Below are 24023 nucleotides of genomic sequence, written 5' to 3'. Positions count from 1 at the left end.
GAGGTGGTCCCGAGGAAGCGTTGTATCAAGTTTTTGTTCCTGCTGGTCGGGAGCATGTCTGTCAGAAGAACTTGGCCTCCCCTCGAGTTGTTGACTGGTTGTGGATTTACGAACCCATGTTCACAACCTTGGGGTTCGTTTTCCCTTCTCCCCCTTCGTCATGGGTCTGTTGAACCGCTGTGATGTTGCTCCGTCACAGCTTCATCCGAACAGTTGGGCTGCCATCCGATGCTTCGAGATGGTTTGCGAATATCTGGAGCTCCCGACTTCGATGAACGTTTTTCTCTACCTCTTCCTGCTTACGAACCCTTCTAGCCAGGGGAAGGTGAAGAAGGGATATATATCCTTTAGGGCCCAACAAGGCCGTAGGATTTTTGGCCTTTTTGAGGACTCCTACCACGGTTTCAAGTCTACCTTCTTTAAGGTTAGGCCAGTTGAAGGTCATCAACCTTTCTGGCTTACTGCCGAGGGGGCAAGGCGGATCCCGACCTACTGGAGCTTCGGGGCGGGATCCGAATATTTGATAAAAGTATCTTATGATTGGCTGAGTCCGGAAGATCATAATATTGCTGATATTTTGTTGGCGATTTTCGGCGAGAAAAATCTTAATCCTCGCATGGTTATGGGGGATCGGGAGGCCGGTCGGTCGTATGTTGGTGAGTTCTTTATTTTTGTATTTTTAGCGTTTTGTTCTTCTATCATTCACATCTTGCTTTTTCTTCCTTTACTTGCAGTTTCCATGGCTGGTGGGAAGAAAACCTTAGCTGACTTGATGAATATCAAGGGGAATGATGAGGGTGATGATGACTCATCGGTAGGGCCAGTGGTCGGGTTGACGAGGCCGACCAAGTTCAGCCAGAGAAAGTAGTTCCTCCTTAGAATACTTCGGGGACCCGGGGTGTGGAAACGGAAACTCCTTTTGATGAGGAGGATTTAGGTTTTGGTGACGATGACTTAAAGGTCGTCAGTAATCTTAAGAAGAGGAAACGTGATTCCGGGAAGGCGCTCTTGATTATGGAGAAGAATTTCGATGCCGCGGGCTTCATTGAATCGTAGCTGCTCCCAGGCACCGAAGAGTTCTTCCATGATGCCGACCTTTCCGGGCAGGCGAGGTGGATTTACCGCAACCTTCTACGAGCTGCGGCTATTGCTCAGAAGGTGGAGCCTGTCTTGGGAAATTACCATACTATGGAAGTGAAGCTTCGGGACTCCCAAAAAGATCTGACGGACTCACGATCTCGGGAGGAGTCGTTGAAGACTAAATTGTCTAAGCAAGAGAAGAAGACTAAGGAAGATGCCAAGGAGATTAATAGGCTGGTAGATCGGGATATGGCCTTGATGAAGGATTTGAACACTTCCTGTGGTGAGACTGCTGCTACCAAGAAGGAGGTCGAGGAGTTGGAGGAAAAACTGAAGCTGGCGGAGAGCTCGGTAGAGGCTGCTCGTCAGGAGATGGCGCCTTGAAGAAGAAGAATAAGGAGCTTGCAAATGGGGCCCTGGAGGCCGTCAAGCTGACCGAGGAGGGAATTAAGCTCCAGGTGGCCGTGTTGGATCCCGACCTTGATCTTTCTCAAGTTGGGGCTATGAAGACAGTGGAGGGCGGGAAGATTGTTGATATCCTCAAGTGTTGAGATGCTCTCTTAGTTTTTGTATTCCTTTCTTTATCTTTTTGTAACTTGCTTTTATTCTGGGGCTTGTTTTAAGGAACCCTTTGGTTGTAATGAACATTTTGGCTCTTTTATCTTAATTAGGCCGTTTTCTTGGTTATTGCTTGTTTGCTCGGGCTGTCGCGGCTTTGCTTTTACTATTTATGTTTATTCGGGCCGTTGCAGCCTCTTGGTTTACCGTTTTTATGGTATTTACCACTTTTGTTGCTTGTCGCTGAGTCGTTTTGCTTTTGGTCCCTACGGTTCCCGGGGTGATCAGGTCTGGGTTCCCGCTAGGTCGACCGTTCGTTATTAGTGCCATAATGTCGCTTTATCGTAAATCTTGCAAAGAACAAATTTCATTATATATGTGCATATAGGAAACTTTAAAACAAAGGAGTAACGCGATATATATAAATAAAGGAGTAAAATTAAAGGAACTAAAGCGGATGTGGCCGCGTTGCCGGGCCGTCCGGGAACTTCCCTCTACAAGTAGAACCTTCTTAGGTTTGCCATGTTCCATGTTCTCGGCACCTCGCTTCCATCCAGTTTCTCTAGCTTGTACGCGCCTTTGCCGAGGACTTCTTTTACCCTTTAAGGTCCTTCTCAATTTGCAGCCAACTTGCCTTCTCCTGGGGTTGGTGGTCCTATGTCGTTACGTCGTAAGACCAGGTTGCTTTCCCCAAGGCTTCTCTTTAGCACTTTACCGTTGTATCTTAGAGATATCCTTTGCTTGATTGTTGTCTCTGTTAAGTGTGCCATCTGCCTTGTTTCGTCAACTAGGTCTTTTTCGACTGCCTCGCTTCCTCCTCCAAGGAGTATCCTTGGGCTCGACTCCCCTATTTCGACTGGAATGACTGCGTCGACCCCTATGTGAGTCGGAATGGGGTTTCGCCGGTAGATGATTGAGGGGAGATTCTGTAGGACCATAAGACTGAGGCTAGCTTGTCTGCCCATGAGCCCTTCTTCCCTTCAAGTCGTTTTTTTAGCCCATTCAAGATGACTTTGTTGGCTGCTTCGACTTGTCCGTTGCTTTGAGGGTGCTCGACGGAGGAGAACCTTTGCTTGATTCCTAGTCCCGAGAGGAACTCTCTGAATTTTTTGTCCATGAATTGTGTCTTGTTATCCGATATGACGGACTCCGGGATCCCAAACCTAGTGATGACTTGTCTCCACAAAAATTTTTGACAGTTTGCTGCGGATATGCTGGCTAGTGATTCTGCTTCCATCCACTTGGTGTAGTAGTCTACGGCTACTATCAAATATTTTACTTGTCCTGGCCCGGGTGGGAATGGCCCCAAGAGGTCGACCCCCTATTGAGCGAAAGGTCGAGGTGCCATCATCGAGCTGAGTTCCTCGGGTGGGGCTTTGTGGAAGTTGGCATTTTCTTGGCATTTCCTACACTTCCTGACGAACTCCTGAGCGTCCGACATCAGGGTAGCCAGTAATATCCCACTCGGATGATCTTCCTTGCCAACGACCTCCCTTCAATATGGTGAACACAACACCCCTCATGGACCTCACTCAAGACGTAGTCCGTTTGGTCGGGGCGCAGGCATTTGAGCAAAGGTTGGTGGAGCCCTTACTTATACAACTGCCCTTGTATAATCACATATTTGGGAACTTCTCTCCTGATGGCTTGTGCTTCCTTCTCGTTTTGTGGTGTTTCCCTTTCTCCATATATCAGAGGATGGGGTCCATCCAGGAGGGGGAGCTTGGCGTTTGGTTTGCGCATAGAATGATTGCTGGCTCAGTTGCCAGCCCTTGGATTAGTGACCTATTTCCTGCTCCAGGCTTGGTGCTCGCTAACTTGGAGAGGAGGTCTGCTCGGGTGTTCCTTTCTCTAGGAACGTGCTGGATTATGACTTCGTCAAAATTTTTGCATAGCTCTTTTACCTTCTCTAGGTATTTCTGCAGTAATGTGTCCCTGGCCTGGTAGCTGCCGTTATTCTGGGATGTGACAATCTGGGAGTCACTACTTACCTCAATCTTTGATGCTCCAACCTCTTTGGCTAGAATATCCCTCCTATCAATGCTTCGTACTCCGCCTGGTTGTTGGAGACTGGGAAGTCAAACCTGATCGACTGCTCGTAAGCTATTCCCGCCGAATTTTCCAAGATGATCCCGGCCCCTCCGAACGCTTGGTTAGAAGCTCCGTCTACGTGGAGTTTCCACCGTGTGTCCAGTATGTCAGGTGCTTCTCCTGTGACTTCTACTAGGAAATTCACCATTGCCTGGGCCTTGATTGCCTGCATGGGCTCATACTGTAAGTCATATTGGGATAGTTCTACTGCCCATGCCATCATTCTTCCCGCGAGGTCGGGTTTCTGGAGGACTTGCCGAATCGCTTGGTCGGTTCTTAGGATGATCCTATGCCCTTGGAAGTATTTTTTAAGCCTTCTCGACGAGGTTAGCAAGGCATAGGCTAGTTTTTCCAGCTTAGTGTATTTTATCTATGCTCCTTGGAGCACTTTGCTGATGAAGTATACTGGTCGCTGAGTCTTTTCTTCTTCTCGGACCAGGACTGCCGCCATGGATTGTGTGGTTACTGCCAGGTACAGGTAGAGGGGTTCTCCTTTTTTGGGTTTGCTAAGTATAGGTGGTTCTGAGTGTACCTTTTTGAAATGGCTGAACGCTTCTTCGCATGTCGGGGTCCATTCAAAGGCGATTCCTTTCTTCATTAGATTAAAAAATGGGAGAGCCTTCTCAGCTGATGCTCCGAGGAACCGGGATAGAGCTGTGAGCTTCCCGGCTAGTCGCTGCACGTCTTTGACGCACCCTGGACTTGTCATTTTGAGGATGGCTTCGCACTTATCCGGGTTAGCCTCTACCCCCCTTTGTGTTATCATAAAGCCTAGGAATTTCCCGGCCTTCGTGGCAAACGCACACTTGAACGGGTTGAGCCTCATGTTTAATTTCCTTAGTGTTTCGAAGACAGTTTGAAGGTCGTCCATAAGGTTGCTTGGTTCTTCCATTTTCACTAGGATATCGTCGACATAGACCTCTACTGTCTTGTCGATGAGGTCATGGAAAACCTTGCTCATCAGTCTTTGGTAGGTGGCCTCCGTATTTTTTAATCCAAATGGCATTACTTTGAAACAATAAGTGCCTCCTGGTGTTATGAATGCTGTCTTTCCCTGATCGGGTCGGTGCATCAGAATCTGATTATAGCCGGAGTATGCATCCATGAAGCTGAGGAAACGATACCATGCCGCCGAATCTACCAAGGTGTTGATGTTTGGGAGGGGAAAAGAGTCTTTAGGACATGCTTTGTTCAGGTTGGAATAGTCGACACATATTCTCCATTTGCCACTAGCTTTCTTAACCAGTACGACATTGGACAGCCATGTCGAGTATTCGAGTTCTTTGATGAACCCGGCTTCAAGAAGTCCAGCCGTTTGCTTTGCGACCTCGTTAGCCCTTTCTTGGAACATCTTTCTTCGCCGCTGTGCTACTGGCTTTGCGTCTGGTCTGACGGCTAGCCGGTGAGACATGACTTCGGGATCTAAGCCCGGCATGTTTGACGGCGTCCATGCGAAGAGGTCGCCATTTGCCCTTATAACCTCCATAAGGGGGCCTTTGAGTTCGTTGGGTAAATTTTTGTTTACGAAGGTAAACAGTTCTGCCGACCTCCCTATTTGAAACTTCTCCATGTCTCCTTCCGGCTCTAGCCTTGGCTTGTCTTCTATTCTTACATCTAGATCGGCCAAGAACACGCCGGCCACCTTCTTGGATTCCTTCCTTAGGGAAAGACTGGCGTTGTCGCCTGCGACAGCTGCTTCCAAGTCTCCCCTAATGGAACCGATCGTTCCTTTGTCTGTCACGAACTTCATTGTTAGGAGTTTGGTGCAAATTACAGCTAAAAATTCGTTGATGGTTTTTCTTCCTAAAATGATGTTATAGGCCGTAGAGTCTCTGAGGACTACGAAGTCCGCTATTACCGACCTCCTAGCGTCACTAGCTCCAAGGCAGATTGGGAGTGAGATCATCCCGTCGGGCTTTATGTAGTTGTCGCCTAGCCCCATGACCCCGTGTTGGTGAGTCTTGAGGTCGGACTCCCTGAGTCCCACGGCGTCAAACACGTTTCTGAACAGGATATTGGAGTCTGCTCCAGTATCGACGAGAATTTGCCTGACCAACCCGGTTCCAACCATTGCCGTGATCACCATGGGAGGGTTCTCAGGGAGGTCGTGAAACCACTAGTCTTCTGGGCCGAAGGGTATCGTGGGAGGTCCTCCGTTTGTGGTGGTGGGACCTCCCGTCGAAATAGAGAGGATCCGGGTATCCTTTCTTGCTGCTAACTTAGATTTGGGGGGGGGGGTATCTCGTCCGACCACGACGTTCACTACAAAAGTTGGAGGGTTGTCAGTGGCCCCTGCGGGTTCTTGTCTTGCCTTGACGGTACGGCTCCGATCTTCTTCTGAGCGCTCCCGTTCTCGTCTCCTTGGCTCCCGAATAAGTCGAGAGAACTCACTTAACTTTCCTTCCTGGATAGCCTGTTCCAAGGCATCTTTGAGGTCGAAACAGTCTTGGGTCTTGTGCCCGAAACCCTTGTGATAATCACAGTAAAGGTTCTTATTGCCTCCCGTTCTCTCTTTCAATGGTCTGCATCTGGACAGGATTCCCTTGTCTGTAATTTGCTGGTAAACTTCCACTATGGGCGCCGTGAGTGGCGTATAGTTTGTGAACCTTCTGACCCGCGGAGGTTGTCTGTGCTGCTTGGTTGGGGTTCCATCCTTGGGGGCCTCCTTGCATCTATCGACCTGAGGGACCTGCTGAGCTGAAGAGTTAAGGAGCTGCCGCTTATTGGCTGCTACAACCTGACTGACTTTTTCATCGTTGATGTATTCCTTACCCACGCTTTGAATTTCCTGCATGGTCCATACAGGCTTAGTTGTGATGTGCTTCCTAAAGTCCTCATTTAACAGGCCGTTTGTTAGGCATAGACTAGCGACTGAGTCCGTGAGGCCGTCGATCTCTAAGCACTCATCGTTGAATCTATCTAGGAACTTCCTGGTCGGCTCCCCGAGTTTTCGGGTAACCCCCAATAAGTTGATTGGGTGTTTCACCTTGGCTATGCGTGTCGTGAACCAAGCCAGGAAGCTCTGGGATATGTCTGCGAAAGCTGTGATGGATCTTTTGGGAGGGCGTTGAACCATCGGATTGCTAGGCCGGCCAGCGTTACGGGGAATGCCCGGCATCTAACCGCGTCGCCTACCCCTTCCAAGTTCATCCTTGCTTTAAAGGCTGTGATATGCTCCTGGGGGTCCTTGGTCCCATCGTACCTCATGTCCGTCGGCTTGTCGAAGTTTCTCGGGAGCCGGACCTTGAGGATCGATGGGTGAAAAGGAGTGGCCCCCATGATAATGGGGTCCTGTTGTTTCCTGTCTTTCCCCCTCTGGGATTCCCAGTGGCTTTCTGACCCGTTTCGGGTAGGTCGAGAAGTTGCTTGTGTGTGCGCCTCGTCGCGCCTTGTTAGGCTTCTTTCTTGGCTGTCGTGTGCTCGTGAGAGGGAGCGAGTGCGGGCGTGGGATTGGCTGATGCTGCCGCCTGAGTGGCTGACATCTTCGTGGGGTCGGCCCCTCGTCGCCAGCTCCCGCTCAAGGTTTTGTACTCTATGCCTGAGTTCTTGCATGAACTTGGCGCTGTCGGCCCTAGTCCCCCGAATGGACGTCTTTCGGGGGTCTTGGTGTACATTTGTTGGTTTGGCTGAACAGAGGACCTCTGCTGTTTGCCAGCGTGGGCTGTCGAACTTGTCCTACTCAGGCGGGCCCCGCCTCCTTCGTGGAGCTCCTCTGAAGAGAGGGGTCGCTACATGTATGCTCCGGGGTCCCCACAGACGGTGCCAATGTTTGTTACCTGATGATCTCGGGTACTCGACAGGTCGGGTGGTTAGGAGTAGAGAAGAGGAAGAGACCCTGAGCTGACGTGGAGCGAGGACTGATACGCGATGATGACGCCGGAAGCGGAGTGGTGTACGGGGGGTGGCCACCTGCAAGGACACTCCGACGATAAGTCAGAGTCCGTACGAAGAGATGGCCAAATTAGGTAAAAGTATGACGTACCTTGGGGGGAGAGTTGTCGTCTCCTCTTATATACTATGCTGGGCGGGCCTAGCAATGACCTGGCCCATTGGTTAAGGAGCTTATGAGCTGTCGTAATCCACGTGGGAGGGGCAGGTCGTCCCGGACTTCAGGTCGGGACTCTGGACGCTGCCCCGAGGATACCGGCCCGGACGATGGCATGGTTCATACGGATGGTAGGTCGGGCATGCCTTGGGTCGGGTATTAGGGGCCAACCCGTTGAACTCCTTTCTGCTGGAGGTTTGGGCCTGGGTTGGGGGTGGTGCCCCGACCCGGCGGCTAGTTGGGCTGGACTCGGCGGTCCGTAACACTAAGCATCAAGAAAGACAAGATCAAGGGATGACACACTTATTAAAAGTAAACTATCTATATCTATTCTATCTATTTCTATCTATCTATCTACTTGGTAAAAACAAATCAATTTTCAAGAGAACATATATACATAAAGGGATAAAACAATATGGCAATCAATATAATCCCATAAATCAATTTGAGTTCTAAAAAGAATATAATAACTTGTAGGATAAGAGGTCATAATAGGTGGAAACATAGAATTGAGCAATAGAACCCCTCACCGGATGTGTATTACTCTCTAATCGCTCAAGTGTCTAGGGTTGATTCACTCAATTCTCTTCTACTTTTCCTTTCTAAGACTTATTTTTCTTCTAACAATCAACAAATATTTAATGCATGCATACAAATATCATGAAGACTTTTTTAAGGGTTATAATGGGGTTAAGGTAAATGTAAGATTGTATTTGGTCAAACGGACTTGAGATTTAAACCTTTGATTAGCTTAAAATTCCACCTAACTTACAAAAACCTATTCAATTCTAATGAAAATCCTAACTACCCATTATTCACTTTTCACACACTCATGCATTTTCTCAATTAATATCACATATGCATTCATTTCTCAAACTTTTCTTTTTGGGATAACATTTGTTGCTTTTTTTATTTTTCTCTTTTTTTTCAAAAAACTAAATGCATATGGTTCAAGTATTTAATGCATGCATATGTACCCAATTTCCAAGGATTGTCAATAAACATCCAAAACATATTTTTCTTATCCACCAATGTTTTTCCTTTTCTCCCATACTTGAATGATGTAACACCCACTAGCCTTAGCTAATCAAAGATCCAAATCAAGGATATTTCTTGTTTTTCGCTTAGGGGTAGTGTTATGCTAAAGTTAAGAACAAATGGATTCAAAAGGCTCAAAATTGAGTAACAATAGTAAATACAAAGGGTAAGACAATTTGGGTAAGTGAGATCAAATAAAAAAATGACCTTAACCATATAAATGCATTGATACACCAAATATTGGACATAAAGAATCAAACAAGTCAAAGATTGCAATTAAAGAAAGAGAATAACACACAAGAATAAAGTAGTGGTTGAAATAATACAACCACACATTGAAGCTCAAATCTCACTTGGTTGTGTGTTCTAACTCTAATCTATGTTCAACAATTATTTTTCAAACAAGTTCAATAAAAAGTTCCAACTCAAATAATTGGGATGCTCTATAAAAAAATTGTCTTGAAAATTTTATTATTTTAACTAAGTTTATTATATATATATATGAATGATGTGGTTGGATGAAATACTAGAAATCAGTATTTTTCGGACAAATTTTGAGACGAAATTGAGATCAATTTCAAACAAATTAGAAACAAAATTTTTGTTTCAAACAAAATTGAGACGAATTTTTTTGTCCCAAAAATACTTGTTACTAATTTACATTTTGTCTGAATTTTTTTCAGACAATTCTGTGACAGATTTTGAATAGGAATTTATCTGCTAGGTTTCTGACTATTATGATACATTTTAGACAGATTAGCCAACATAATGACAATGTATTTCGAACAAATTTCAAACGTAAAAATATTTTATTTTAGACAAATTTTAAACAAAAAATATACTTCATTGCAAACAAATTTCTAACGAATTTAGGCAAATATAATAGATTTTTTTTGAACAAATTTTTTACAAATTAAATATTTTTTCAATTAAATTTCAGACAAATTTAATTTAATATAATTTACGTATTTAAAACAAATCTTATACAAAACAAAAAATTATTTTCACATAAATTTTCTACAAATTTAATATAATATTTCAAACAATTTTCATATAAAATAATTTGCTATTTAATATATAAATATTTTAGAAAATAAATTGTATACGATCTGCTTTCTATAGTAAGACCATTATAATAAACAAATTTTTCATATTACATAATTGAAATTATAAACACATAATAAAGTCACGAAAAAATTAATTACAATAAAAGACTTAAAAAATTATTTATTATTAAAATACTTTTGTCCATAAATGTAATCAAACTAAAATAAAAAAAATAATTAAACTAAAATAAAGAAAGCCTTTAAAAAGGTCACAAATCATGAATAAATTAAAATGTACTAACCAATTCAACTAAAACTTTCTTAATCTAAATCAGAAAAAACATATGCTCTACACATTAATCACTCATGTTATCATCCTTTGTTGTATTATCCATTGAAATTGTACTCTTTGGCTTTTTACAATGAAGCAAAGCTACAGAACTGTACTTGATTGATTCTGTTGTAGATATCTCGAAATGTATTTACACAGCACGACTCAAAACCACGATGAAACAAAGCCTCCTTCTGATCCAATAGGTTTGTCAAAAAGCTTAACATCCATATTCACATTCTAATACTTCCTTCTTTCTATTTGCTATCATAAACCAGGTTCATGAGCCCAAAAAAAAATCTGGATCCAGACAAAAAAGAGAAAAATCTTGGATTTCTGTAATTGCTATATGCCAATTGACAAAGCAAGCTTGTATTGACTTGAACAAAAAAATGATGACCGGCAAAAGCCAACATTTATCATCTTCCCTACAAGACAATGCATCCAAACTTGAAAACAAGGACCAACATAAAATTTACTAGAAGCAAAGTAGAAAGTCCATCTTAAAGTAGTTTCTTAGAGGAGTAAATAAACGGAGTTATTAAAGTTTTCCTTTTTCAATCACAAAGCCAGTACTTTATCTGTGATAACTCAAAACTCCATTGACAAAAAATTATGAGGGACATCCAGCGGTTATTGGCAAGTGGTGGACTACTGGAAAGAGATAGATAGAAGCTACAGATCCAAATTACCGTGGATGGGATGATAAACCCCAATTTTGTGGTTTATCTTGTGTTGAATTTGGTAGGTTTTATCAACTTATCTCATATTTATTCAATGAAATAGCATGCTTTTGTAATTTTCCTTAAATTTGTGCTTAAGAGTGAAAACATATTTTTTAGACCTTAAAATAGCTAATCTAATTCACTTTAATTAAATTCGATACCTTGATATGTTTGTTGAGTGATTTCAGGTTCATAAGGCAAGGATTGGATGGAAGAAGTGAAGAGAAAAGCATGCAAAATGGAGAATTCATGAAGAAATGAGCATTTGGAGGATTCATGGCCACGCGCACGCGTACGCGTGAGAGAGAACTTTGTCAAGGCCACGCACACGCGTCATCTACGCGTATGCATGAGGAGGAAATCTGCCAGCGACGCGCACGCGTCATCCACGTGTACGCATGATAAGGGAATTTGACAAGCGACATGCACGCGTCGACCACGCGCACGCGTGACGTTGGTCACGTGACCTCATTAAAGTGAAGACGGTGGGGGCAATTTCTGAGCTTTCCAGGCCCAAATCCAACTCATTTATGAGGCTATTTAATGCAAAATTCAAGATTCGACAAAGCGGGAGCAATTAGATTAGGTTAGTACCATGCTTTAGGTAGTTTTCTAGAGAGAGAAGCTCCCTCTTCTCTCTAGAATTAGGGTAGAGTTAGGTTAATCTCTCTTAGATCTAGGTTTTAATTATTGTTTTCATCTAGTTTTCTTTGTAATTTCTTGTTTCTACACCCTTGTTCTCTTAGTTCCTTTTACTAATTTCTCTTTTATGTCATTTTTATGTTTATGAACACTCTTGTCAATTTCAATCTCCTTTAATACAATTTGAGGTATTTCATGTTTAATGTGCTTTCTTTAGTTGTTATTGTTGATTCCTTGCATTGGGTAGTTGTAGAATTTATATTTCTTGCAATTTTACTATGATTTTCTTTTATGCCTTCCAAGTGTTTGATAAAATGTTTAGTTAGATTTTAGAGTAGCTTTTGAGCATTCTTGGCTTGGAAAGAGAAATTAGGCAATCTTGAGTCATTAATACCCAACTTATGTTGGTGATCTAGAGTTATTAGTTAATATTATTTCCATTGACTCTAATCTTTTACTAATTCAATTAGTGAGTTGATTAGGACTTTTGGATTGAGATTAACTAGTCTTATTTGACTTTCTTCCTATGTTGAAGATAACATTGTACCTTCTTCCGATGTTGAAGATGACTTAATAAGATTAGCTCTTGTTAATTATTGTATTATGATTAATGACTAGGATAGAAAGCCTAGATTCTCAATCTTTACCATGAATGTCTCTCTTTAATATTTGTTATCTTTAGTTGCTTTATTTACTTTCTTGTCATTTAAATTCCTTGTCATTTAATTTCTTGCTTTTTTATCAACCCAACCCCCTTGAAACTCATAACCAATAATTGAGCACTCGATTGTGATTCCTAGGGAGAACGACCCGGGACTAATACTCTCGGTTATTTTTATTTGGTTGGACTTGTGACAACCAAAACTAAACTTTGATCGAGGATTGGTTGTTGGTCTAGACTATACTTGCAACGAAGTGATCCAATTTATTGAGAAATTCTATATCAACATAAAAATCCTTCTTTCATGGGACCTTGGGAATTTGGCATCTCAAATATTGCTATATGTTAAAATGTCTATAGTGGACAAATGAAAATGACATCAATTTACTCAAACCATGCTTGCATCAGTACTGCCATAAGGTTTAGTGATCATTGGTCTTCAGCTAGTGCCTAAAGGTTTATCTAAGGATTATTCTTTATCTAATATAACATGTTATTCATTGGAACCTATATAAATTTTGAATACTTCGAAGGATTAGCTATAGTAAAAGTTTTTAAGATTAATTATAGATAAATTTAGGATAGAATTAACATTTTTTTAAAATGCGTCTCAAATCTGTCTGAAGTTATTGTGCATATTCAGATGGAATACGAACGAATTATAGTTTTTGTCCAAACTGTGTTGTTAATCTATATGAAAATTTTGGCGCTATCCAAAAAAAATTTGGCACCGAAATTTGGGACAAAATTTAGACAAATTTAGGACAGAATATATTCTTCCAAAACCTCCACTAAAAGTTGTTCAACATTTATCTCAAATTTGTCCGAAATTAAAAAGTCATTCAGGCGGAATTTTTTGTCTGAAAAATCCCTATTTCTAGTAGTCGAAAATTAAAATCCTAAGTTCTTTTCCTATTTTCTATCGTTCCAAATCATCATGTACATCTAGGAAAATGAACTAGGTCCTATTATCCACATTATCCAATCACAACAAAAATTTATATAATATATATATATATATATATATATATATATATATATATATATATATATATATATATATATATGATGGGTGAGCATCTTTTCTATATTTTATGAGATTTCAGTGATTGAGGCCTGTTTGGATGCTACTTTGATGTGCATTGTCGTTTTATTGATTTCAAAAAAATTTTGAACGACTTTGACAGAGTTTGTGCAGAAGAAAAAGAAAAAAATTGGATTCTGTTGAGCTAGCGCTAAACGCCGCTACCTGGCGTTTACCGCCAGGCACCTCGTATCTCGTGCAAGCCTTCTATTGAGTTGGCGATAAACGCCACGACCCGACATTTAGCGCCAGATGCCTCGTAACCAGTGCCAAGACCACACGCTAGTGGTGTTAAACGCCAAGCCTGCCGTTTAGCGCCAAGAAGACAACAATGCCACAAATCTTTTTTGCCTCAGCGGCGCTAAATGCCGAGCCTGTTGTTTAGCGCCAGTAGCGCGTATTTGGAATTGGAAGAATGACTCGTAGCTTTAGTTTTATTTATTTATTTTCTTTTCTTTTCATTATTATTAAAACAAAACATGATTTTTTAGGGTTTAGATTTTATTAATTTTATTTTATTTTCAAATCAATTAGGTTAGATATAAAAAGGAGAAAAGATCCAGCCCTTCGGACTTTTTCTCTTCTCTCTTCCTCATTCCGCACTTTACACACTTTTGGAACCCTAGTTTTTCTCTGAGCCATGAGCAACTAAACCTCCTTAGTTAAGGTTAGGAGCTCTATTTATTTTAATAGATTAACACTATTGTCATTCTACTTTGATTAATGTATTGATTTAAATTCAAGTATTACTTTCTTTCTTCATCTTAAGAATTAGAGTATATTAGAAGATAACTTTTTTTCTACTTGAATTCTTGTTGAATCTTGAAAAAGTTAACTCACTTGAATAACAACTTGAAAGTAATTCCTCATAATTCTCTAATTACTTGGACTTAACGTGATACGTGATATATAAACACCTTATCTTTGAGTATTTAGGGTTTGTGTGGCTAATAAGCTAGAATTGGACTTAACCCTTTAATCTAAATTAAGTAACCAAAGAATTGGCGGTTGATTAAGTTAGAGGAGATTAAATCACTAAGGAATTAGGGTTTAATCAATTAAAGCTTGCCATGAATCGAATCTTGCATGATTAAAGTAGTTGGTAAGAATTGTTAATCTGAAAAAATAAATATCTTTGAAGCCTTAACTGTTTTCCCATATAATCTTCACAAGCCATTTACTGTTTGCTTTCTTAATTTCTCTTAATACTGTTTAATGCATTTGAACCCAAAACACTTATTTGTGCTTGTCTGACTAAGCAAATCACTCAATTATTGTTTATTGAATCATCAATCCTCGTGGGATCGACCCTCACTCACCTGAGGTATTAGTTGGTATGACCTGGTGCACTTGCCAGTTAGTTTGTGGTTTTCAAAATCCGCAATCAAGTTTTTGGTGCCGTTGCCGGAGATTGACTGTGATTGACAACTACCCGTTGTTTAATTGTCTAGATTAGACATTCTTTGCTTTAATTTTTGTTTAATCTTCTTCTCTATATTTTTTCGAAAATTTTGCTTTAATTTGTTTAAAATTTTTCTTTTAATTTTCGAAAGTAGGATTTTTTTTGTTTCCTCTTTAGTGTTATTCATTTTATTTTTCTTATTTTCCTTTATTATTTTTGAAAAATTTCACTCCTTTTTATTTCTAATTTTCAAAAATTTAACTTAATTTATTTATTTTGTTTTGTTTTATCTTTTTTACTCAAATTACCTCATTGGGAATTCTCTTCACTCTGACATAGAGATTCTCACTTTTTCTTGTTCTCTGTTTGTTTATGAGTAGGAACATGAACAAAGAACCTCTTCTTGAATTTAATTTGATCCTGATATTGAAAAGACTTTAAGAAGGCATTTACGATAGACCTTACAAAGCTGTTAAAAATCTCAAGGATAATTTTGAGAAAAAATTTGAAGAAGTTAATTAGTATGGAGATGAACAACAACAATGTTTCTATTCTTAATACTCCTCATGCTCCTAATGTATCTAAGCAACCTCGAAGGGCACTTGGCTCATACATTGCTCCTAGTTCAACCTTCTATGGCAATAGTATTGTTGTACCCCCTGTGGCTGCTAACAACTTTGAGTTGAAGTCTCAGCTCATCACTTTGGTGAGGTAATACTCAAATTGACCCTGAAATTTGACCCCTGACTCAAGTTAGCCCTCAAGGTTTTAATTGACTCTAATTGTACCCTGAAATTTGATATGCACCTCAATTTGGCCCTTATATCGTTTTCCGTCACCGGAGAGCTGACCTGTCAATTTTAAATGACACCTGGCAATCTCAAAACGACGCCGTTTTACTGTTGGCGCCGAAATCTTTAGAAACAACGTCATTGGCATGAGAAAGGGGTTAAATGAAAAATCCAAACATTAACCACTTCAAAAGTGAAACCCAATTGACCCTTTCTCTTCCTCCTCTTCCCCTCGTAAACGTTCCCGTCAGAGAAGCACCATGGGTGTCACAATAATGGAGGTTTGAACCTTTTCTTACTTGTTTCGCCCCCCATTGTGAAGATTAATTACCTAGGAGTCACCATCTCTTCAAAAACAGGTTAGTAACAAAATCGCTGCTCTCAACTACCATGTTCTGTTTTTCTCAAAATGTTGGTTGTGGGTTATTTTTCATTTTTTTCACTCTACTTCATCTGTGAAACTTTGGGAGAATGTGGTTGATTATGGTTGTTGATGATGACAGAATTTTTGTATGTTAGGGTTTAATTTTTTTGCATGTATGTGGCTGTGATCAACTGAATCGTTCAATTCTTTGTCCGTTTAAGCAGTCTTTGATTCTTCATGTTCCATTTTAAAATAACAATTTTACTCCTTCATTTCCCATTTTAATTTAATTATTGACTGGGTAATTTCTTGTAAAAATAAAGTATTTTCTGTGCTGAACATCATCTACATCAATGACCACCATGAGTGTTTTATTATACATCTGAAATTAAGTGATAATCATGAACTGAACAACTTGATTTTCCTTAGACATTGACATTAGTACTATGGCTTGGAGGTGTCGTAGATGGTCATATTCAAGATTTTAGTGCATTTTGAGCATTTTAAATATAAAGAATTCACATGTACTTACTGTGGTACGAGAGGGCATACAAAGAGGAGTTGCGCTCATAGAAAAGCTGATGACCTTGCTAGTGCCCTTGTTAATGCAGCAGTGGCTGTTGTTGCCAAAAAAAAAAGGTTCTAAGGCTGGAGAGACTACAGATCCAGCAAATGCTGCTACTACTGACACCCAATCTGCTGAGATTAATGAAAATGCTCCATTAGCACTAGGACAAGCTGTTGATGATGCAAATGCTTCAGAGATTGTACTCCCCCAACCCACTTACTCACAGCCAAAAAATTAGGAACAGGTAGTGATTGGTTTCTAATATTTGATTAACTGTTAACTGGTTTGTATTGGTTTATAAAACACAAGTAAATGTTGGGTAGATCCAATTAATTGATACTATTTGATAATATATTGATTGGTTTTTATTGGGTTGTATTGGTCACTAAGTCTGTTAATAATTTCACTAGGTCCCTCCATCAGACCCACATCCACCTCCACAACAGGTGACAAGGCCTGCAAGCTGCAATCTAAAAGGAAAACAACTTCAAAGGTGGATCCAATGCAAGGAGCAAGTTCTGGCACAGCTGCACGCTTGGCAGAGTTTATGACATTCGTCCCTATCCCGGACTTCAAACCACCAACAACAAAATAGAAAACGATTTGCAATGTTGACTAGAAGTTGTGTAGAACATATTTTGTAGAGAGCATTTGATCAAACTATGCTCTTTTGATATTTTGTTACTATGTTATGTAGAGTAATCTGTTTTGGTTTAGGATATTTTGAAACTATGTTATCTAGGATATTTAAAGTATGATACAGATACTGCTATTGCTAATGCTGTGATATTGATAATGATTAATGACTATGAATTACTTAATGAATTACTTATTCGTAGGTCCTCTATCAAGTGCAAGAACCACAAAAGGTTCTATTAGATTTTCTTTTGTCATAACATCTCATCTATTTTTGTTTTCATGGGAACAAAGAAGATAATCATTGAGAGTCGAAGTTATTATTTTGTATTCAATGTTTTCACAAATGAACTATATATACACTTAAATTTATTCACTAATGGAAGTGCATACTACATATATAGTTATTAGAGCCAGCTCCTGATCTTGTCTTTATATACAGACTCATAACAGTTTGACCAATTTGATCAAACTATGCTCTTTTGATACTTATTTGGTCATAAGTTATACCTCATCTTTTATATAATCTCAGTTTTAAAGAATTTTTACAGGATATATCATTACCAAGAGAACATAAAATTTCATTTCTATTTTGTCATTAAATACATAACAATGCTTCATTCACATAAAGATATCACAGTTGCATATATTTCATCCCACCTAATCCATAAGCTACAATCACAATTCTAAAAATAATAACAAACACAGACAACATAATATTCCACATTTTTAATATTCTAATTTCAGCTTCAACTGCACTAATTTTCCATTTCAGAGATATTTTTCAATGGTCTTCACTAACTAAACTTTTATTTCTGCCAACTATGGCTTTTTCTTCTTCAACATCTGCCCATTTAAAAAAATCGCACCATCTCTTATCGGTAGTCTACAACACCAAAAAATCCAAAAAAAAAAAATGAGAGGAAAAACAACTACAAAACCAACAAGAATTTGAGAAATAAGACACACAATCAACTTGCAACAATTCAACCAACTCATATTATAGTTAGAGCATCCATAGAATGGTCTTTTTGGATTGGAATTCGTCCCAGACCACTGAAGAATAGGACGCAACCCACAACTACACCAATGCGGAACCTTCCCACCTCTGTCACGGTGTGCGTTCTTCACCCAGCCACCATGCGAACGAGCTCTACTAGAGCTACCTGAGCCTTAGCTACTGCTCCCCAACATTCTTCTCAACTCTTGGAGACACTCTTGCGATTTGGGGAAATTGGGACTTCTAGATTTTATTTGAAATTTTTAGGGGTTAAATTGATGCCTTCAAATATTTTTCCACGTCATCTAACTGATAGGGTGCCAGGTGTCAACCAAAATTGTTAGGTCAGCTTTTCGGTGACGGATAACGACGGAAGGGCCAAATTGAGGCATGAGCCAAAATTTAAGGGTACAATTAGAGTCAATTGAAATCTTGAGGGCTAAATTGAGTGGGGGTCGAATTTCAAGGGCCAATTTGAGTATTAACTCTACTTTGGTGCAACAAATTGTCAGTTTCATGGACTCCCGCAGGAAGACTGATGAGCGGATAATTTATACGCTTTTTGGCATTGTTTTTACATAGTTTTTAGCATGATTTGGTTAGTTTTTAGTATATTTTTATTAGTTTTTAAATAAAAATCATATTTCTGGACTTTACTATGAGTTTGTGTATTTTTCTGTGATTTCAGGTAATTTCTGGCTGAAATTGAGGGACCTGAGCAAAAATCTGATTCAGGTTGAAGAAGGACTGCAGATGTTGTTGGATTCTGACCTCCCTTCACTCAAAGTGGATTTTATGGAGCTACAAAACTCCAAATGGAGCTCTCTCAATTGCTTTGGAAAGTAGACATCCAGGGCTTTCCAGCAATATATAATAGTTCATACTTTGAATAAGGATAGACGACCTAAATTGGCGTTCAACTCCAGTTCTATGCTGCATTCTGGAGTCAAACGCCAGAAACAGGTTGCAAAGTGGAGTTAAACGCCAGAAACAGGTTACAAACTGGCGTTCAACTCCAAGAGAAGCCTCTACACGTGTAAAGCTCAATGCTCAGCCCAAGAACACACCATGTGGGCCCCAGAAGTAGATTTCTGCATCATTTACTTATCTCTGTAAACCCTAGTAACTAGTTTAGTATAAATAGGACTTTTTACTATTGTATTTACATCTTTAGTTTCATCTTTAGATCACGTTTGGGGGCTGGCCATTCGGCCATGCCTGAACATTTATCACTTGTGTATTTTCAACGGTAGAGTTTCTACACACCATAGATTAAGGTGTGGAGCTCTGCTGTTCCTCAAAGATTAATGCAAAGTACTACTATTTTTCTATTCAATTCAACTTATTCCGCTTCTAAGATATTCGTTCGCACTTCAATATGATGGATATGATGATCATGACAGTCATCATCATTCTCAACTTATGAACGCGTGCCTGACAACCACTTCTGTTCTACCTTAGATTGAATGGATATCTCTTGGATATCTAATACAGGGGACCAAGTCCGAGTTATTAGTGTCTTCGTGGTATAAGTTAGAACCCATGGACGGCCATTCTTGAGAATCCGAAAAGTCTAAACCTTGTCTGTGGTATTCCGAGTAGGATTCAGGGATTGAATGACTATGACGAGCTTCAAACTCGCGAGTGCTGGGCGTAGTGACAGACGCAAAAGGATCAATGGATCCTATTCCAGTATGATCGAGAACCGACAGATGATTAGCCATGCAGTGACAGCGCATTGGACTATTTTCACTGAGAGGACAGGTGGCCATTGACAATGGTGATGCCTAACATATAGCTTGCCATGGAAAGGAGTAGGAAGGATTGGATGAAGACAGCAGGAAAGCAGAGGTTCAAAGGGACGAAAGCATCTCTATACGCTTATCTGAAATTCTCACCAATGAATTACATAAGTACCACTATCCTATTTTATATTTTATTTATCTTTTACTTATCAATTCATAAAATTAGTTGAATCCGCCTGACTGAGATTTACAAGGTGACCATAGCTTGCTTCAAGCCGACAATCTCTGTGGGATCGACCCTTACTCACGTAAGGTTTATTACTTGGATGACCCAGTGCACTTGCTGGTTAGTTTTACAAAGTTGTGAAACATAATTAAGAACATGAATGTGCGTATTGAGTTTTTAGCGCCGTTACCAAGGAAGGAATAATCACGATTTCGCACGTGCGTATTGTGTCTTTCCTTGTTTTTCATATGCATTTTTGCATTCATAGTGTCTAAGCATTGAAAATTTCTAAGTTTGGTGTCTTGCATGTTTTTCTTTTCTTAAAAATTTTCAAAAATAAGTCTTGATGTTCATCTTGATCTTCAAAGTGTTCTTGGTGTTCATCTTGACATTCATAGTGTTCTTGCATGCATCACATGTTTTGATCCAAATTTTCATGCATTGAGTCTTTTTTATGTTTTTCTCTCTCATCATTAAAATTCAAAAAAATCAAAAATATATCTTTCCCTTTTTCACTCATCAAATTCGAAAATTTGAGTTGACTTTTTCAAAAATTTTTAAAATCTAGTTGTTTCTTATGAGTCAAATCAAATTTTCAATTTAAAAATTCTATCTTTTTCAAATCTTTTTCAAAAATCAAATCTTTTTCATTTTTCTTTCATAATTTTCGAAACTTTCAAATTGATTTTCAAAAATCTTTTTCTTATTTTCATTTCATATTTTCGAAATTAATACTAACAATTAATGTTATTGATTCAAAATTTTTAAGTTTGTTACTTGCCTAGTAAGAAAGATTCAACCTTTAAACTCTAGAACCATATCTTTTTAGTTTCTTGTTAGTCAAGTAATCAACTTTGATTTTCAAAATCAAATCTTTTTAATTTTCTCTTCAAATCCTTTTCAAAATGATTTTCAATCATATCTCTCAATCATATCTTTTTCAAAATCAATTTCAAAATCTTTTCTAACTTCCTATCTTTTTCAAATTGACTTTCAAATCTTTTTCAATCAATCTTATCTTTTTGTTTCAATCATATCTTTTTCAAAACTACTTAACTAATTCTCTCTCTCTAATTTTCGAAAATCCCTTCCCTCTTTTTTTAAATTCCTTTTTAATTAATTAATTGTTTTAAATTTAATTTAATTTCATTTTTCTTTTTAATTTTCGAATTTTAATTCTAATTTTAATTAAAAACAAAAATATTTTTCTTTTCTTTCTATTTAATTTTCGAAATTCTCCCCCTCATCTCTTTCTAATTATTTTATTTATTTACTAACACTTCTCTTCCACCCAAAATTCGAACACCATCTTCCTCTCTTTGTTCGAGTTTTTCTCTTCTCCTTCTTACATTTTTCTCTTCTTATACTCACATAAAGGAATCTCTATACTATGACATAGAGGATTCCATATTTTTTTTTCTGTTTTCTTCTTTTTCATATGAGCAGGAACAAGGATAAGAACATTCTTGTTGAAGCTGATCCTGAACCTGAAAGGACTCTGAAGAGGAAGCTAAGGAAAGCCAAAGCACAACTCTCTAGAGAAAATCTGACAGAAATTTTTGAAAAAGAAGACAACATGGCCGAAAATAATAACAATGCAAGGAAGATGCTTGGTGACTTTACTGCACCAAATTCCAATTTACATGGAAGAAGCATCTCAATTCCTGCCATTGGAGCAAACAACTTTGAGCTTAAACCTCAATTAGTTTCTCTGATGCAACAAAACTGCAAGTTTCATGGACTTCCATCAGAAGATCCTTTTCAGTTCTTAACTGAATTCTTGCAGATCTGTGATAATGTTAAGACTAATGGGGTTGATCCCAAGGTCTACAGGCTTATACTTTTCCCATTTGCTGTAAGAGACAGAGCTAGAGTATGGTTGGACTCTCAACCTAAAGATAGCCTGAACTCTTGGGATAAGCTGGTCATGGATTTCTTAGCCAAGTTCTTAGCTCCTCAAAAGCTTAGTAAGCTTAGAGTGGATGTTCAAACCTTCAGATAGAAGGAAGGTGAATCCCTCTATGAAGCTTGGAAGAGATACAAGGAACTGACCAAAAAGTGTCCTTCTGACATGCTTTCAAAATGGACCATCCTGGATATATTCTATGATGGTCTGTCTGAGCTATCAAAGATGTCATTGGACCATTCTGCAGGTGGATCCATTCATCTAAAGAAAATGCATACAGAAGCTCAAGAGCTCATTTACATGCTTGCAAATAACCAGTTCATGTATACTTCTGAAAGGAATCTTGTGAGTAATAGGACGCCTATGAAGAAGGGAGTTCTTGAAATTGATACTCTGAATGCCATATTGGCTCAGAACAAAATATTGACTCAGCAAGTCAATATGATTTCTCAGAGTCTGAATGGAATGCAAGCTGCATCCAACAGTACTCAAGAGGCATCTTCTGAGGAAGAAGCTTATGATCCTGAGAACCCTGCAATAGCAGAGGTGAATTACATGGGTGAACCCTATGGAAACACCTATAATCCCTCATGGAGAAATCACCCAAATCTCTCATGGAAGGATCAACAAAAACCTCAACAAGGCTTTAATAATGGTGGAAGAAACAGGTTTAGCAATAGCAAGCCTTTTCCATCATCCACTCAGCAAAAGACAGAGAGTTCTGAGCAGACCCCATCTAGCTTGGCAAACATAGTCTCTGATCTATCTAAGGCCACTCTAAGTTTTATGAATGAAACAAGGTCCTACATTAGAAAATTGGAAGCACAAGTGGGCCAGCTGAGTAAAAGAATCATTGAAATCCCTACTAGTACTCTCCCAAGCAATACAGAAGAAAATCCAAAAGGAGAGTGCAAGACCATTGAATTGATCATCATGGCCGAACCTACAAGGGAGGGAGAGGACGTGAACCCCAGTGAGGAAGACCTCCTGGGACATCCAGAGATCAATAAGGAGTCTCCCTCTAAGGAATCAAAGGAATCTGAGGCTCATCTAGAGACCATAGAGATTCTATTAAACCTCCTTATGCCATTCATGAGCTCTGATGAATATTCTTCTTCTGAAGAGAATGAAGATGTTACTGAAGAGCAAGTTGCCAAGAACCTTGGTGCAATCATGAAGCTGAATACCAAATTATTTGGTAATGAGACTTGGGAAGATGAGCCTCCCTTGCTCACCAATGAACTGAGTGATCTGGATCAACTGAGATTGCCTCAGAAGAAACAGGATCCTGGAAAGTTCTTAATACCTTGTACCATAGGCACCATGACCTTTGAGAAGGCTCTATGTGACCTTGGGTCAGGGATAAACCTCATGCCACTCTCTGTAATGGAGAAACTGGAAATCTTTGAGGTGCAAGCTACCAGAATCTCATTAGAGATGGCAGACAACTCAAGAAAACAGGCTTATGGACAAGTAGAGGACGTGTTAGTAAAGGTTGAAGGCCTTTACATCCCTGCTGATTTCATAATCCTAGACACTGGAAAGGATGAGGATGAATCCATCATCCTTGGAAGACCCTTCCTAGCCACAACAAGAGCTGTGATTGATGTGGACAGGGGAGAGTTGGTCCTTCAACTGAATGAGGACTACTGATGAGCGGATAATTTATACGCTTTTTGGCATTGTTTTTAGTATGTTTTTAGTATATTTTAATTAGTTTTATTATATTTTTATTAGTTTTTATTTAAAAATCACATTTCTGGACTTTAGTATGAGTTTGTGCATTTTTCTGTGATTTCAGGTATTTTCTGGCTGAAATTGAGGGACCTGAGCAAAAATCTGATTCAGAGGCTGAAAAAGGACTGCAGATGCTGTTGGATTCTGACCTCCCTGCACTCAAAGTGGATTTTTTGGAGCTACTAAAGCCCAATTGGCGCGCTCTCAATTGAGTTGGAAAGTAGACATCCTGGGCTTTCCAGCAATATATAATAGTTTATACTTTGCCTAAGCTTTAATGGCCCAAACAGGCGTACCAAGTCAGCTCAAGAATTCTGGCGTTTAACTCCAAAACTGGCACAAAAGCT

The 24023-nt window shown here is 39.4% G+C and overlaps 1 non-coding gene across 1 annotated transcript; it reads right to left on the bottom strand.

Moving 5' to 3' along the window:
* Positions 1–22002: 22002 nt before the first annotated feature.
* LOC112752658 (small nucleolar RNA R71) lies at positions 22003–22110 on the bottom strand. Its single transcript, XR_003177083.1, has one exon. It is a non-coding gene; the product is annotated as a small nucleolar RNA R71 (small nucleolar RNA).
* Between the last annotated feature and the right edge of the window lie 1913 nt (positions 22111–24023).

The sequence above is a fragment of the Arachis hypogaea genome, chromosome 15 (assembly GCF_003086295.3).
Source record: "Arachis hypogaea cultivar Tifrunner chromosome 15, arahy.Tifrunner.gnm2.J5K5, whole genome shotgun sequence".
In the NCBI taxonomy this organism is placed as follows: domain Eukaryota; kingdom Viridiplantae; phylum Streptophyta; class Magnoliopsida; order Fabales; family Fabaceae; genus Arachis; species Arachis hypogaea.
Note: the sequence above shows the minus strand (reverse complement) of the source record. Positions and strands in the feature narration are given on the sequence as shown.